Source organism: Halichoeres trimaculatus, unplaced genomic scaffold, assembly GCF_033239565.1.
Source record: "Halichoeres trimaculatus isolate MK-OKI-2021-1 unplaced genomic scaffold, fHalTri1.1 fHalTri1_scaffold_21, whole genome shotgun sequence".
NCBI classification, from domain to species: Eukaryota; Metazoa; Chordata; class Actinopteri; order Labriformes; family Labridae; genus Halichoeres; species Halichoeres trimaculatus.
The window spans coordinates 16862985-16879838 of NW_027437199.1; the positions used below are offsets into that span (position 1 = coordinate 16862985).

General features: G+C 40.0%; 1 protein-coding gene across 3 annotated transcripts in view; it reads right to left on the minus strand.

Annotated features, from left to right (window-relative positions):
* Positions 1–16854, minus strand: part of wnt5b (wingless-type MMTV integration site family, member 5b) — a 104714-nt gene that overhangs the window by 37589 nt on the left and 50271 nt on the right. For all 3 annotated transcript variants that reach the window (XM_074698140.1, XM_074698139.1, XM_074698141.1), the window contains one exon: positions 3015–3110. The gene's annotated coding sequence lies outside the window, so the exon portion shown is untranslated. The remainder of the gene's footprint in view (positions 1–3014; positions 3111–16854) is intronic.

The window sequence follows — 16854 nt, forward strand, 5'->3', positions numbered from 1 at the left end:
GTCACGCTCAGGGAACCCACTGCTGCAGCTATCAGGGATTTTGCTGTTTTGCTCAAGGACACTTGAGCAGCGCAGAGTGTTGCCAGGTTTTTACATCAGGTCACCTTTCCTCACTGTTCTCTTCCGCTGTTCGCAGGCCACCTGTGAAGCCGCAGCTCTTTCTTTCTACTTTTTTTCAAACAACCTGTGAGGGGAATACAAGTTCACTCTTATTGTTATAAGTTGGAGACTTAATTTGCATTTTGAACAGAGGGAGCAGAGTGTGAATTGAGCTTTGGAGTGCTCAGCATTATATAGTTACACAGCATAATATAGTGCTCTATTGTATGCACTGTACGCTTGGTATGAAAAGAACTACGGACTAAACAAAGGTGTTACCAAGGTTTACGTTGCACAAGAAGATTATTTCCAAGAAGATATAACTGCAGAGCACATTATTATTATTTTTTTAAATCTACACTCTTGAGCTGATTTTAGCATGCAGGCTCAGATATTATTGTAATTTACTCTTACATGCTTCCCTTTCCTCTACTTCACAAAACTGTTTTCCTCATTGTGCAAGTGAGACAAGCTACAGCCACAAAAAACTTTACTGGGAGTTTTACATCTATATGATAAGGATTATCACTGACAAGAACATTTTGACCGTTTTAAATAAAAATGAAGTGGTATTTTGGAGGAGAGGTGGCTCATGTTGGATGAGATGACTCGTACAGCATACGGCATAGGAGGTTAGTTTATTTTAGCATTTAAACGAACAAATAGGGAAAAGCTAGCCTCACCCCGTCAAAAAACAAAACTACACAAACTCAGTCTTCACCATGTTTCTTTCTTTTTTTTTCTTTTTTTTTTTAATCTGTTTTCATAACTGGGATGTCCTTTGGTTGTGTCATACGATTTAGTAATGTCAAAACTCAGCCAAGAGAAAGCTGAATTTGAAACTCAGTGCAATAAAAGCTTTATTCACAGACGCACAACATTCATGAAAGTTTTACCAGATTTTCAAGTTATTTTTTGTCATTTTTGCCTTTTCTTGATAGGATAGCTGAAGAAATACAAGAAATATAGGTGGAAAACACACAGTAAAGGGCTACTTTGCCCAGGTTTTTTATCCCCTTTTGCAAAATTTCTGCAAGAAGCAAGGATGAATTGAAGTTTGACTGCAGCAGAAAATCTTTGTAGACGTGTACAAAATCATCTAAGTGAACTTAGCCTGTCATATGCTATAATATGCTAATGTGCAAGCTTTAAAGCTAGCAGTTTCCATATGTTCCAATCTTAATGCTACTTTTAGTCAACCTGTAGCTTCATATGTACCATACAGATGTCAGTCAGTATAGTCTTCTTCTTTCAGTGTCTAAATGGATCAACTGAGCTAAGTACTGAACTGGTCTTGGCCTGCAGGATAATGAAGATTGATTATAGCAAAAGTGTGATGCAATACTATGGACAGGTCTGTATTAAAGCTTCTTGTTTAAAAGAGAAAAAATCCACAAAATTGTCACAAACCCCACGCACTCACACACCAAGTTTTCTGATATTATGTTGCTGTAAAACGCTACAAAAGAGAAGTCAACACGCTGAGAGTGGGACTAAAAGCTGCCTCTGTAAAACCCCTGCTTGGCCCACTTCCACGTGTCAATGAACTCCTCACCAGACTGAGCAAGCCGCCAACACTGCCAGATTTTGGGGTTCATTTTCCCAGACTTAACTCAAAGCATTTTCTCTGTGGCAGCCATGCTAAAATGAGCGCGCTCTTTGCACTGTAAGGCAGCGGGGATCAAAGCGCGCACCAAACGGCTTTATGTTAAGAATATATCTCTGTGTGATTCACTCTTCAAACCTACACATCCTGTCTGTCTGAGTGACTGACAGCTTCCAAAAACAAGCGGATTCAGAAAAGCTTCCTTAAATTAGACAAAGAGACAGATTCCTTTGTCATATAGGTCACTGGGAAAGGAAAGCGTCTTGTTCTATAAACGTTTCTTTTTCAAGTGAAGTTTGCCGTGTGAGTCAGTTTGTGCTTTTGGCCTGTGAGTTGTAAAAGTTGAACTGTGACTCTGTGAGTTGTGCTCTGAACCACATTTCCTGTCAGGCTGAGAGGAAGAGTAGTGTGTGTGTATATGTGTGTGTGTGTAAGAAAGAGTGTGTTTTACTGCTATCATTAAAGGGATAGTTCAACATTTAAAAGGGGAACTGGGGTTCTTTACAACAAAGCAGCAGGGGTATTAGCAGCAGAGCGTTACTGCCCTCCCCCACATGTCTCTGTCTTTGGCTGCGACTTCTTGTCTGCTCTGTCTGTCTCTTTCTGTCTGTCTGTCTGTCTGTCTCTGTTTTAGGTCTCTGTCTGTCTGCTGGTTGGCTTCCGTCCTAATCTTTTCTTCCTCTTCTATTTCTGTTACTGATTTTTAAGCTCTGTTGTCCTCTTCCCACTTTTCCCTCCTCCTTCTCTTATCTAGTATTCAACTCAGTCTTCTTCCTCCTCATCTCCCGCTCCTTGTCTCCTTCGCCCTCCTCCTCACCATTTCCATTTCTTCCCTCCTTCCTCCCCTCTGCAGCACCTGGCGTTGAGGTGTCGCTGAGGTACAGTAGACGGCTCTTTGAAGTCCCAGGGGCCCTCGGGGGGCTCTGTGTATGTGTGGGTGAGTGTTGTGTCAGAAAACTTCTTTTTTTTTTCCTCTATCAGCAGCTCCAGTCAAGAACATTTGGCGTTGCTTTTGATTTGGGCGCCTCTGATGCTGAAACGACCTTCTTTGTGCACGTGTTGGTGTGTGTGTGTTTCCTGATAGTAAAGCAGGGGAATTTAAATTGCAGCAATCACTTCATTTTGGCTTTCATTGACCTATCAATGAAGAGAAGTTACTGGGACAACTTGGGCTGTTTTGAAGGACATTTTTTGAAGGACACAAAGATTTCAAATAAGACATTTAAATGAACCACTAAGGGTAGCATTTTTTTTACAGCACTTAAGATGAGAAAACAGTCTGATGCGGTGACTTGAAATGGGAACTTACTGGATGTGAGGCCTAGTACGGTCAGGAGAAGGAGAGGGGGCAGGAGCAGAGGAGAAACACCTCTGTCCTAAAAGTCTGCTATCGTCAGCGCACAACCTGGAGAAACAGAGCACAACAGAGAAAAAGAAGGGGTGTTAAGGCGGAGAAAGAAAATGAAAAAGGGTTTAAAAAAGGAGAGAAAGGTTTGAGGGTTGAGGGTGGAACAGATGAGAAAAAGGAGAGGGTAAAGAGGGAGAAGGAGAGAGGAATCTGTGAGTCACTGTTTAACTGTGGGCTGCTAGAAGTCAGCTAGCCATGTTAAAATACCGTCTGGGCACACAAACACACACATACCCACACACAAGCACACACATCGAAACCTTTACAAACTACAGAAATCTGCCTAAAATTCAACAATGGTTGGCATAACCCTTCATACACACACACACTCACACACAAACACACACATCAAAAGTTTATGCAAAACTTCTGCTCAAGCCTCTCTCAGACTTTTCTGTCCAACAGACCAGCTAATTATTTTCAGTTGGACGTCAAGCATGTGCACACACACACACACACACACACACACACACACACACACACACACACACACACACACACACACACACACACACACACACACCTCGGCTGCACATTCCTCACAAAGTAATGAGCTGCTTTTCTACTAAGGTAAGAATTCAGACGAGGGACAGAATCTCAATTCCAGTCTTTGGCTTTGTGGGAAAAACAATGAGCAGTGACATATTTTCACCTCTGAATGATTCATTATTGATGATATCTCTGTTGATGGATTACAGACGGCTCTTTTTTCCACAAGAGCAGCCCAGGCTGGATATGATGTTATGGTTTCAGCCCTTTTTTTTTAAACATGTAACACCGCTGATCTGTTTGATGGGGACTTTCTTGCTGTGTTATAGTTTGGTTTGTGAGGCTGCTACAAGCTACATGCTAATGCCATCTAACATGCTGCATAAATGCTCAACACTGAAACACAAAACATGAAAGAGGGGCGAATTTCTAGGCTTCACACGGTTCTTCTGCTTCCCCCGTAGTAGTTTTACATGATACAGCTTTAAAAAAAAAAAAACCCAATTTGTGTCTCACTGGTGTCTGCAGCCATCTCTTTTAAGCTCTCTGCTCCTCAAACCCCCTTCCTCCTGATTGGCCAGCACTATGGAGGCATGTTTGGGGCAGAGCTATGGGCAAGCTTCTGTGTTTGAGGCCCTTTCCTCTACCCTTCCCTCCCATTATTTTAGCAAGTCTTTTGATGATCTGATGCTATTTATTTTTTTAACAGTGTGTCGATCAGTTTACAGACAAATTCAAAGATTTCTACAACATATGAAGATGAAGAGTTTCAAAAATCTGCACACATTTGGTATGCAAGGATTGTAACTTTATGATGGCTAAATCATGGTCCTTGCATGGACGTGACGCACAGAAATGAGACGTGCAGAATCAGCATTAGAGAACATGTGTGGCTTTTATAGTTTACAACATATTCCCAAACTGCAGGGGGCGATGTAACGCAAATGCCTGTCTACCACAGTACTAAACAAGAGTAAAAGAAGCTTTTCATTTGTTCACAGCGTTTACAACATTTTTTTTAGCCGATTCCTCTTCTCTGTCGAGCGTGGCTGAAATGTTATGCTTGCAGCTGTTTATCACACAGAACTGTGATCTCTGTGTGATGAATCATATGAAAGCTAGTGTTTTTATCCTGCGTACACAAGAAGCTTGTCCACCACAAAGACTGTAAAAAAAAAGGACATCTGCTTGCTCGCCTCGAAATGAGGTTGCCACAAAAACTGCTCCCCCTGGTGGCTGGCTGCAGTATAGGTAAAAAAAAATCCAGCTTTCTAGTCATTCCAGATGGGCTGTGGTCAAACTTAAAAAAATTGATACACCTTATAGAGATGTTTCCCACATCCGATTGTTGTGGTGATTTGAAGATAGCATTTGGCTGCCTTGTATTCAAGTCCTTTTTTTTAATGAAAAGTTTCATTTTCATCAATAATAAGAGGTTAAAAACAAGGCTTTACGTCAAGTTTAACGATGATTGACAGCTGCTGTTCTTGTGTATTTCTGGGGGGAATTGTAAAACATGTCGGGAGGTAGAGTCAAGAAGTGATTAGACTCTCAAATGAAAAAAATGATTATTATTTTTGTCACCCAGCTTCACTCAGATTTTCCCAGAATCCCTCACAGTCTTTACTGCGCAGACTCTGGCTGCACAACTGCTACCAATGGCTGCGCCTGTGACGGGGTATTTTGGCTTCAAAACCGTACAATGGTAAAAGGCGGAGCCACACTGTCCATTCTATACACAGTCTATGGTCCAACATTTCGTCTGGCAGTCAGAAATTTGCAGATGTGCTCACCACAGAAATGTTCTGCATGATAAGGACTGCGCGAAGGGGTGGGGCTGCTTGAAGGACGTCATTCGTGGAGCTGTGTGGACCTTGTGGGCACAACCAAGCATAGCCATGTTAAAAATATGGGGAAGCAGAATACCTCTGCTTTAAGCTACAAGGTTCAAGATGATTAGCTTTATGTTAGCCAGGTAGCATGTTAATGGTAATGTAGCTATATCCTGACCTTAAATTACCTTTTACTTTTCTTTCTTTTTATTTGACATTGGCTATGTGCCAATTCATGGTCTGCACCCACTGAAGGGCAGATTTGAAGGGGTTCACAACAGTGTCCCATTTTGAAGTCTTCTTTGAAGACAGCTTACCAACACTTCGTACTTTTCCTAGGTGACAAAGGATTAGTTTGAGCATCCCCTCAAGTGGCAATTAACAGAGAAATGAAGGGCCCTAAAATTGCTACCAGCTACACTTCTAAATGTAAGTATTTGGTTTTAACTCACAGTTAGCTTGCAATGTTAAATAATTCTAAAGGTGCACATCCTGGATTGCCTTGCTCTAGTAGGACACATTGTTAGCTTTAGCTCAGCTAGCCATGCTAAAAACACAATCGTGTATATGTTTATTCGGATAATTTCATGACAACAATCAAAATCAGATATATTTACAGAACTATAATCCAGAGAAGAAGAGAATTGTGAAAATAGAAGTATTGAATGTTTATCACATAGAGGATGGCAGTGTGGATTATTTAGAGAAATTGTTATTATTTTATTTTTCATTGGCATACTTTACAGCATCTAGACAAGAAAGCCCATCACTCAATAGCTCCTCCGGGTGTTCAACTGCTTATTAATTTATCACATACTGTTATCAGGTCACTCACTGCTGTAGGCCTTTTGCTCATTAGGCAACAAATGCATAAATTAAATCGTTCACTATGTCTCACTCTGTTATCAGAGCTGTGCTAGCACTGGAGATTATACTCTGCAAATGCATTACCTCCTAAAAAATGCCATAGATTCTGTTTTTAGTATGTTTCCTGTGAGCATGAGCTGTGTTAGTCAAAGCATCACTGCATTTTCAACAGCTAGCATCAGCCATTTGAGGCAGTTTTGCTGTATGCATGGCATATCCAGCGGAATATATGAAAAACAACATCTTAAATCTTTGATTTAAAACCATAAGAGCTCACTTCATTCACAATCAAACCATGGACGATGATGCTGAATCTTTTATAAAAGCCTCAGCAATTATAATGGGAGACTGAGAATTATGCAGCATGTGATGTTGACTTCTGCTCCATATTCCTGCTTCGTTCGACAGTACCCAGAGGAGGGAGACGGCAGAGAGGACGGACAGAGAGGGAGGGAGAGGGATGACATGTGGGTTCATTTTGGATTTCTTTGTCTCGATGTGAAACCACGTGAAGCCCTGACAGAAATGTGACAGATTCCTGCAATGTCAAACTCCGGCAGCCTCACACTCTTTCTAATTTGTCAGGTGAGATAGTGTTTTGGTAGCGTGGGAGGTGTACTGCGCTGGTGTGTGCTTCCTGTCTCTGTGCACATGTGATTGAAAGTCTATGTGCATAATGCATGTACGTAGACAGCTGTGTCTTCACATCTCTGCCAGGCCCTGCGTACCTGCCTGTCAGTTCAGCCTGTCATTCAAGCATCAGTGTAGAGAAACTTTTTCCCTTTTCTTTACTCTGTTTAAGGTTTGTCCTGCTTTTCTCAAACAGGGGAAATGGGCAGAGGAGGAAGACAGAAAACCGAAGCAGGCGGTGGAGTTTGGTGTTATCAAATGTTTGACAGGAAGCGCTGTGAAACGGAACAAAGATTCTTTAACGCTAACAAGAAGCATTTTTTCAAGGAGGGTGTGGAAAATATGTGGAAGCAAACTGTGTGAAGTTAAAAACATCAAGCTTTAAAATGTTTGGATCTTTGTCTGTATGTAAATATGAACAGCATGCTTCAGTGTCCTGGTGTAAAAAAAGTGAGGACAAAACCACTTTCATGGGGGCTGACATTTTGCGCTGATGTCAGAGCTAAAGGATGACTTGAAGCTTGGTGGTGAAGCAGCACCAGCTGGGATTGAAATCTAACCTCTTCAGACGAAACATAGACACACATTCAATGTCAAGTTGTTGAATTCCACAAACCAGACCTTTGTTTGGTCTGAGGCAGACATTCATAGTTGAGGAAAGCTCAAGGCTCTTGTGTTTGTACTGTTCTCTACCCTGCTAGTCTAGCAAAGAATGTTAACAGAGCCGCCAGTCATGAGGTCACATCCCCTTTTTTTTCACTTCAAATACCAATCAAAACTTCTTTCAGAAAGAAACACTTGCATAAAAATAAGCATGATAAGAACTGTCAAGGATAAAGAAAATATGTTTGAAGAAAAAATATTCAATTTGTATTTTAAATGATTAGTTTGACCAATGTTGTTGAATCTGAGCCAAGCTGTGTGACAATTTTTTTTTTTTTTTTCTGAAGAGTCTAATCACTTCTTGACTGTACCCCCGACATATTTCACAACCCCCGAGAAAAGTACACGAGAACGGCAGCTCTCAATCATCGTTAAACGTTACGTAAAGCCCTGTTTGTAACCTTGTATAATTCATGAAAACCAAACTTTCAGAAAAAAAGAGGACTTGAATAAATGTTATCATCAAATCACCACAACAATTGGATATGAGAAACATTCATTCTTCAAAGTTTGACCACAGCCCATCTGGAATGGCTGGGAAGCCGGATTTTTTAACCTAGCAGGTGGACGTCCATTTTTTTTTGCAGGCTATGGGCCCAACCAATCAAGCTGCTTTTTTGTTGACAAATCTGTTATTATCCAAACATCTTAATATGTTGTTTGCACTGTTTATTTGTGTATTTCCTCATGTTCCTTAGAAACTTCATATTTGTGGTTCGGGTTTCTACACATGCTGTAACAGATTAGATTTTAAAAATGCAGAGACAAAGGGGTAGGCTAGAAAAGTTTCAGGTGAACAAGGTATCCAGATCTATGTTAGTAAAGTTGTTTCTTTAATTGTTTTTTTTTCTGTTTTGAACATTGTAAATCCTATTTATCTCTCTTCTGTTTTTGCTTTGTTTTGTTATGTTTTTAGCCTGTTCAAATAAACAAATAAAAATATTAACAAAGACCCATAGATTACCAGTTTAAATCTTTGGTAATCCTTGCCCTTACCCTTTGAGTAATTTACATCACAGTGTCTCAGTGGTAAAGCGGCTAACTTTTTACTTCTTATGCTGTAAAAGAAGAGGCATGTGCTTCAGGTATATCACTCAAAATGAGAGGGACAAAACACAAACTTTATGGAGCTCTTGCTATATATGATTTATATTGACTTCCATCATCAATATCTCTTAAAGCAGTTTTCTGTTGAAGCAGATTTTACATGTCTGCTTTAAATCTGGAAGTCTGACAGCCTTACAGATATAGTATATAGAAATATACTTGTTTAAAAAGTTATTTCTATGACAGGAGAAAATATGGAGAAACTATGAGTATTAATGCACTATAGAAAAATGGAGGCACCAACTATCTGCAGTAAAAGTTGGGATACTTCCAGTTCAATCCAATTAAGAGGGAAGTGGACATTCAAAGCAGAAGAAAATCCCCATCAAAACAGTTATTTAATATTCAATCTATAAAAGCATTATTGAGACCGAGCGCTGCTCTTATCTCCCTGTAAATGAATTACAGTTTCAATTTGCATGTTGAGTGAATTGAACTGAAAGTGCCTCAGACCCAGAGCGTCCCACAGAGCTGCAGTGTGCCTGCTGATAACCAGGCTGGGAATTCATGGTTTGGCTTCAGCTACATTTACTAATATGTAAAAATAAGTTTAAAGAATGCTCGTACTTAATTAAATGTTAAGGGTTACTAAAAGTATAGCAGGAGAGACATTCATAGACTGCAACAATCCTGTTTTGTTGCTTGACTTTTTTCAGATTTTCCAGAAGAGGTGAATGTCTTGGAGCAGTAGAGGGCTAAAAATGTATCAACCCCACAGAAAAACTGAAAAGCTAATTACTCACTGACTACTATCTATTGAATAATTTATGCTGGGATTAAAAGTATCTCTCTGTTTAGTAGTCTTTGGTGAGACCTCTGGGGAAAAAGTTGCAGATGCAGCTTTGGCAACAGAAACTTTTTACTCTTAATCTGAAAAACAGAAAAGCTGGCGCTCTTTTCACATCCCCTTTAAACCAACAACTGCTGTGTAATGCAGCAGTGTAACATGTTACTGCACACTACAACACACAACACTAAAGGTGCTTTTCAATCCCCAAGAACTAGGGACTTTTTAAAGAACTATTTGACCACAGGAACTATGGTCTAAGTTTAGTTTAAGGCCAACTGAATTACCCCTTGAAACAACTCTGTCTGGGGTGGATGATACTTTCCGGAGTACCAGGAACTATAGGGAGCAGGGCCTGCAAGCTGAACATTTCTAATTGATAGAGCATGCACAGTTTTTATGCCCCCTTCCCCCATCCAGAATAAGATGACCCCCAGCTGTGATTGGCTTGCTTTAATAACTCCCCAACAATGACTTTCCTTGAACCTGATGTGAATGTGTCTCTGTCAGCTCCTAGTGTTACCGTTTAAAGAGTGACCCTGTAACCTGAAGAGCTGAACGTTTCAGGATAGCCACTTTACAACAGCTGTAGGAGCATGGAAGAAGTCTTTGGGAATTTATCCTACTTCGGTTTTTTATAGATGTCAAATTCTTCATCAGATAAGTATTTAATGATGATCTGAAGCTGTTTGAGAAGGAACATACAGCTAAAAGTCATCGATCAAAAGAAGCACAGGCTAGATCTCCTCCATGCTAACAGGCTAACAACAGCGTTGTACATAATGACGTCAGCATGTTTGCGCCTTCAATAGTGTCATCTTCATTGAAAGGCCTCTTTCGTTGCCTTTCTGCCCTCTACTGGTCTGAGAGGGCAGTGCAATTACTCTTATTTTGTCAATATTACTTGCCTGATTTGCATAATCTTCATGGGACTTCAGGCCTTGGTGGAAACACAGACAACAAAAGGCCACAGGAACCATTTAGTTCCTGCAAGAGTAGATCTGGGAACTTAACTCCAAAAGCACCTGATGTTTCAATAATGCACCTTTCATATCTTTAGTCACAACCAGTCAGAGACCAAGAGCCACAAAAATTACCGTGGTACCACAAAGAGCCACATCACATACATGGTTTAACAAGCACACTTCCTCTCACACATAAACAAAATGACATAACATAAAAAACATTATATTTCTGACTATCTATCTATCTATCTATCTATCTATCTATCTATCTATCTATCTATCTATCTATCTATCTATCTATCTATCTATCTATCTATCTATCTAGATAACTATAAGCATTTGAGTGATTGAGAGGAGCACATGTAGAGAGGAGAAACTGAAACTTAAGTATCAGTTTCATCACCCAAGTATTGATCAATACTGATCCCAACATTGGCATCAATATATCAATTGTTTAGATTGATCAGCACACCACTACTTATAACAATATCTATATATTTTTTTATGAATGGATCAAAGAGCCGCACACCAAAAGGCAAAGAGCCACGTGCAGCTCGCGAGCCACAGGTTGGCCACACCTGGGCTAAAATAACATTTTGGTACCTTACTAAGGGGTTAAGTATATAATGAGACATACAATTAAATTTAATGTTAGAGAATACCTCTTTTTATGAAATATTGCATTGACATTTTTTATCATTAATGTTCTCTTATGTATGTGCAAACAGTTTTTAGCTGGTTTTAAAGACAACTGAAACTTATACGAATGCCTGTTTATGGCCAGTAAATCCAAAGACTTATCGCCCCTTTAAAGATGTTTTCAATGTCCGATTATAGAAAAAGATCTGTGAGCCAAACTTCTTGATGATTCAGCAGAAAGAGACTCTTTAAGAAACACTTCTCACATAGAAAGATGCCACTTCTTTTAAGTTGTGTATAATACAGCACATATTGTACCATTTGATAAAAGATTCAAAGATCCATAAAACTTCTAAAGAAAAATGATATCTTTGCTCTAAAAGAAGAAGAAGAAGCTTAAAAACACATAAACTCAGCTTGTTTTCAAATGATATTAATTATTCCTTTTTTGCTGCCATACATGTGTTATGATTTCTGCTGTATGTCTCACCCTGACTTCAGCACGTGGCTGCTTTCAGAAGTCTGCCAGCTGAACTTCTCTCACGAGGAGTGGCACAGACCTCACCTTTCCTTTGCTGCTCCGACAGATGTGATAGGACTTGAAAAAACCTGCAGCGCCTGGTTTGTTTGCTACCTGAGCGCAGCGTGTGTCTAATATTGAGCTGCGGTTGGAAAGTCAGAGAGGGCCTCATTGTATCGCTGATATAACAAAAAGACCGAAACGGGGAACTTAGTCTACTATGCAGCAAGCTTTCACAAATCGAGACGATAATACAGGCTTGGTTTTAGGTTCAGAGAAAAGCAAGAGCTGGAAAATAAGGCAGTGAGTTACAGACAGATTATGGAGAAAGAAGAAGATTGGAAAAATAAGTGTGTTTGCATGAGAAAGAGATGTTAAGAAGAGAAGAAATAAAGAGAGTGAGAGGATGGAGAAAGAGACATGGGAGGTGGAGTGAGATAAAGAGAGAAACTGAGGACGGAATACAAAGAGGGGTGTGTGTGTGTGTGTGTGTGTGTGTGAGCACACCAGGTGTGTGTCTGCCGTCCCCAAGGTCCTTCTAGCTGTCTTCTCCTATTGATTAGTTCATATTGATCTGGCCTGACACACACACATACACACACTCTAACACACACACACACACACGCACGCACACACACTTGAACACGAACACAGCATGGTTGACTTGATTTAGCCGGGCTCTGACACAGGGGGACATGAGGGGACATTGTTAACACACATGCAAGCATGCACACACCCACTCCCACAATCCTCCTATCAGTATACCTCTTAAAATGACAACCATCATCTCTCTGACACACACACACATGCACACACACACACGCCTGCACACACACAGCACACACACTTGTCAAACAGAAAACACTCACTCTGCCTATTTGCTCATGTGCTCTGGCTGTCTGGAAAGCAGGCAGGAGAAACAATGAGAACGTATGAGACAGACTGTCAGAGGAAAACTCAGTGTCCTGTACAAAACAGATTCATCGTGTAGTTTCACCGTCTACTGCACAGAGCACTGTACTGTACGCTGTTACAGAAGGGTCCAGAATGAATAAACTGACCTTACTTCAGCTTAATCTGCTGTAATTAATATTTCTGAATATGTTATGCTCACGGTTCTAAGCTCAAATTCTAACGTATTTCTTATATGTTTGAGGCTTCAAGTTGTGTAAAGGAAAAGGGAAGAATAATGACATACAGTGCCATACTGCAAATTAAAGACACAATGAGTAACTTTCATGATGTGTTGATTCTGGTGACCCCATCTATAGGAATGAAGACTGTAGTAAAGATGTGGAGCATATTTTTTTATTATTGATCTCTTTTTCACTGGATGCAAAGTGATGAGCGAATTTGTTGGCTTGAAGATTAAAAAAATGATCAACTTCAACAACAGCACTTTGTAAACTCTGACTTATCACAGTTAATTAGCCTACAAAAGCCTATCAGACAAAAACAGACTTTACGGTATCTATCACAGCCCCAATATCATGATCTATGCTCTGATGTCCCACAAAATGTCTGAGGAATTCACAGGACGTCACAAATTCTAAATCCTGTTCATCGTCAATTTGATAGTTTAACCGAGCCAAGTCCTGCTTTGTAAAGTTTATCTTTTGAAAACATTACTTTAATAGAAACTGTACACCTATTAGCTAATCCTGCTTCAAAATCAACCACAAACACAACAAACATGTGCTGTACATCGCTTTGGACAAAAGCATCTGCTAAACTGTAGAACTATGAATAACAAACCTACTCTTTACTGCTGAACTCTTTGTTGCTAATAACCTCATTTTTCTCTATAGGTCATGAACAGGAAACAGTATGTAGGTGAGACCATTTCAAAAACACTAGTAACAGTGCAATATGGCACGTTTGGTTCTATCATGCAGGTGTTTAAAATTACCTTGCAAACACATACATTTTTAAATGTGGCCCATCTGTGGACTTGGATGTGATCAGCTCTAGCTCCTAAAGTGAACTGCATGCACAGTCAGACTTTAATGATGTCACACACAAAACGGAAACGAAAATAGGGCCAGCCAGTAGTCTTATTTACCGCCTTATGTTAAAAACCATGTATGTGGTATGCTGGCAACAGCAAGTTTGTGAGGGGGTTATGTTTAAAAGGAGGAAGAGCGTCATGTTTGTTTTGATTTTGTGTGACTCCTGCCTTCTTTTTTTTTTTGGAGGTGCAAAACTGTGACATAAATCCCTCCGGAATTACATCAAAGTCACATTAAATGCACCTGGCTTTCCTAAAAAAATGTATTTATGTAAAACGGCCTGAATCTAACTCAAAGTTTTCCAATTCAGTTTTACTTGAGCTATTCACACTGTCAGAAACAAAGCAGATGTGGGTCACATTTGAATGAAAAAAAAAAATCCAATTTTGGTCACTTTTATTTGCAATGTAAACATAGCATAAGAGGCATAAGCATAAGCTAGCTTAATGCAAACAATTGCTGTTTTCTAATGATATCTTGTTAATTGTAATTTATGACGTTTTACCTTTAAAAATATGGCCCTTATGTTTTTATTTTCACGTTCTCATATTAAAGGGCAAGGACAACAGATGAACTGAGTTTTGACTGGATGCTATTTTTTTTTGCTAAGCTACCCTGCTAGTTTGATCTCTTTTATACTTTTTTTTTCTTTTTTACTGTTCTTTGTAAAAATGCTCTAAAAGACCATTTTTTACAGCTAAGCACCAATCAGCAATCTAATTAACAGAGCTAAGTGGAGTTAGTACTGGGTTATCATTTGTAATTTCTCTCCAGTTCAATGCTAATGTTGCTATTTCTGTAGCAGGTAACTTTTTGCTAATGTCAACACATTTTATCCTTTTAGCACTTGCAGATTTTTTCCAGCCACAACGTGAAAAAAAATCTACGGGAACGGCTTCTACTTTCTCAGTCATCATTTTCCTTTTCTGGTGGATTTCGAATGTCCAAAATCTGCTCTTTCCAAAACTTCAGGGTCACCAACACTTTCAGCACAAGACAGACACACACAAGCAGTCGATTATAGACAGCTGCTACCAGCGAGAGAAGCCTGAAGGCATCAACCGAAAAGTAGCAGGAGTAGAGGGTCAATGGTGCAAATCCCAGACTGGTTAGGAAAGTGCAGGAGAGGTGAGTTAGTCTGCCCTCCTTCACATAGAGGAAAGACAAGGTGCCTCTGAGCAGTGACTCCTCACCCCGAGCTGCTCCTCGGCTGCTCAGTGGCAGCTGCAGGAGTTTGTTTAGGGCAGCTCCCTGTGCGTCTGTATGGAGCTGTGTGAAGGTGAAGCAGGGCGGGGCTGATGAAGAGTATGTGAGCCTTCTCTGTCTGCAACAATAAGAGGGATAACACTATAATATGGCTAATAAGGAAACACACAAGGAGGGTTTACGTGCTGTGACCTGGACGGTGCATGCTGGGACCTGATGCCTCATTTCAATTTGTGTACCAACATTTACAAACACCACACAGATTCGGTCTCCCGTGCTTCTCCACTTGTCCTTCATCCAGCCTCTGTGCTAGACTTTTTTTTCCCTCTTTGTCTCTGAAATCAGAAGAAACGTCACTGTCTGTCTCTGCCTTTAGTCTTTTGTGTGCATGCAGACCGGCTCGCACATACAGTACGTGCACAGACACACAAACACCTGCACCCACACACACACACATGCACACACAGAGCCTGCCTGCTGCTGCTGTGATGGCTCTGAGCTGTCAAAACATCCCGGCTTTCTCTGCTCTCTCTCAGCAAAGCAGCCTGACTGAGCTTGTCTATGCAGGTTCACAGAGACTGCTGTCTATCCTCCTTCACACTCCTTTCTTTCTCTCCCTCTTTTCCCTCTCTATGTGTAGTTCTTGATTTTATTTTCCCGTTGTCCTTTTTTGTTTGCCTACACAAAAATCTGCATTTACATTAAAATGCTCCTTGGGCTTCTCTTCGGCTAACTCTTATCCTTAATGTGTGCATGAAATATATCAGGTAGAGCTGCTTCCAGGAGTTCAAACTGGCTCTAAGTGTTCACATTAAGGTGGGTAAAACCCCTGATGTGACATTTAAATGTGAGCAAACTTCCTCTTTTAGCCGGGCATGCACTACACCTACGATAAGCACACTCAGGACTCTTTGTACCCTCCAAAATGAATCGTGCTTCATTGTTCTCAAGCCAACAGTGCACTTCTTGTCATTATTATAAGCAGTTTTGTATATAAAGCTGGGATTTGGTTGCAGCTTAGTAATGCAACCAAATCCTATACAAAGTCCTACAATCCATTACTCAGCATATGGATCATAGAAATGTTCATGTCGGAAAAGTCTTCAGTGATCCGTTGCATTAGCTCTGTATGAGTTCTGTCTTATTCAGGGTGCAGAGTCCACATGAAACCAGAAGTTGCAGTTTTTAGTTTATAGCCTGAGTCACTTCTATGTTTGTTGTGTTGCAGAAGCAGAAATGATCATTTTTGAGGGAAAAGAAAATGTTTATCAGTGTTTTGGAGGTGAGGAGAGGTCTGATAAAATGGGAATATAAATGTTGAATTGAATGATATTAATGATTTTATAACGTGATTTGAATAGTGAATTTGTGTTAAAGACCACACCAGGATATTTAAACTAAATCAAAATTGATGCTCACAAAATATTCAAAAACAGAAACAGGAGAAGTTGATTTATAATTTAAAGGTGCTGTGAGGAGTTTGAAAGTGATCTTGAAAAAGTCTCCCTTCTAGATATATGCCTGATCGTAATCCACACTTTAAAATAAGATTATCAGCACCAATATTACTGGTTACAGGTTATTTTAAATTGCTACTTCTTAGCTTCCAGTTTGGGTCGTCCAGGACCAGATTGATTTACAGCACGTCTAGGTCTCTATGACGACATCATGCAGGCTAACCAAGTCAAGTAGCAAGAAAAGATAAAACACAGAGATCTGTGTTTTTCTCTGCTAAAAATGATTTCTGTGACTAATTTTGTAGCGATGGTGGACACAGTAGCCTAACTGTCGGACAAAAAAAGGACAGAAGAGCAGAAGAAAGATAAAAAGGAGAGGAATACAGCCCAAGCTAAAGGCTAATTAGGCTAATCAGACTATAAGACAGGGGCTAAACTGTTTGTGATAATGTTCATTCCAACCCACAGTCAGCAGTTATTTTGCAGTGGTCTGTTCAAACTTGAGAGTCTATCAATAAAATGAAGAGTGAGGTTACGTTAGCTCTGATTGGTAGATGACTGGCAGGACAT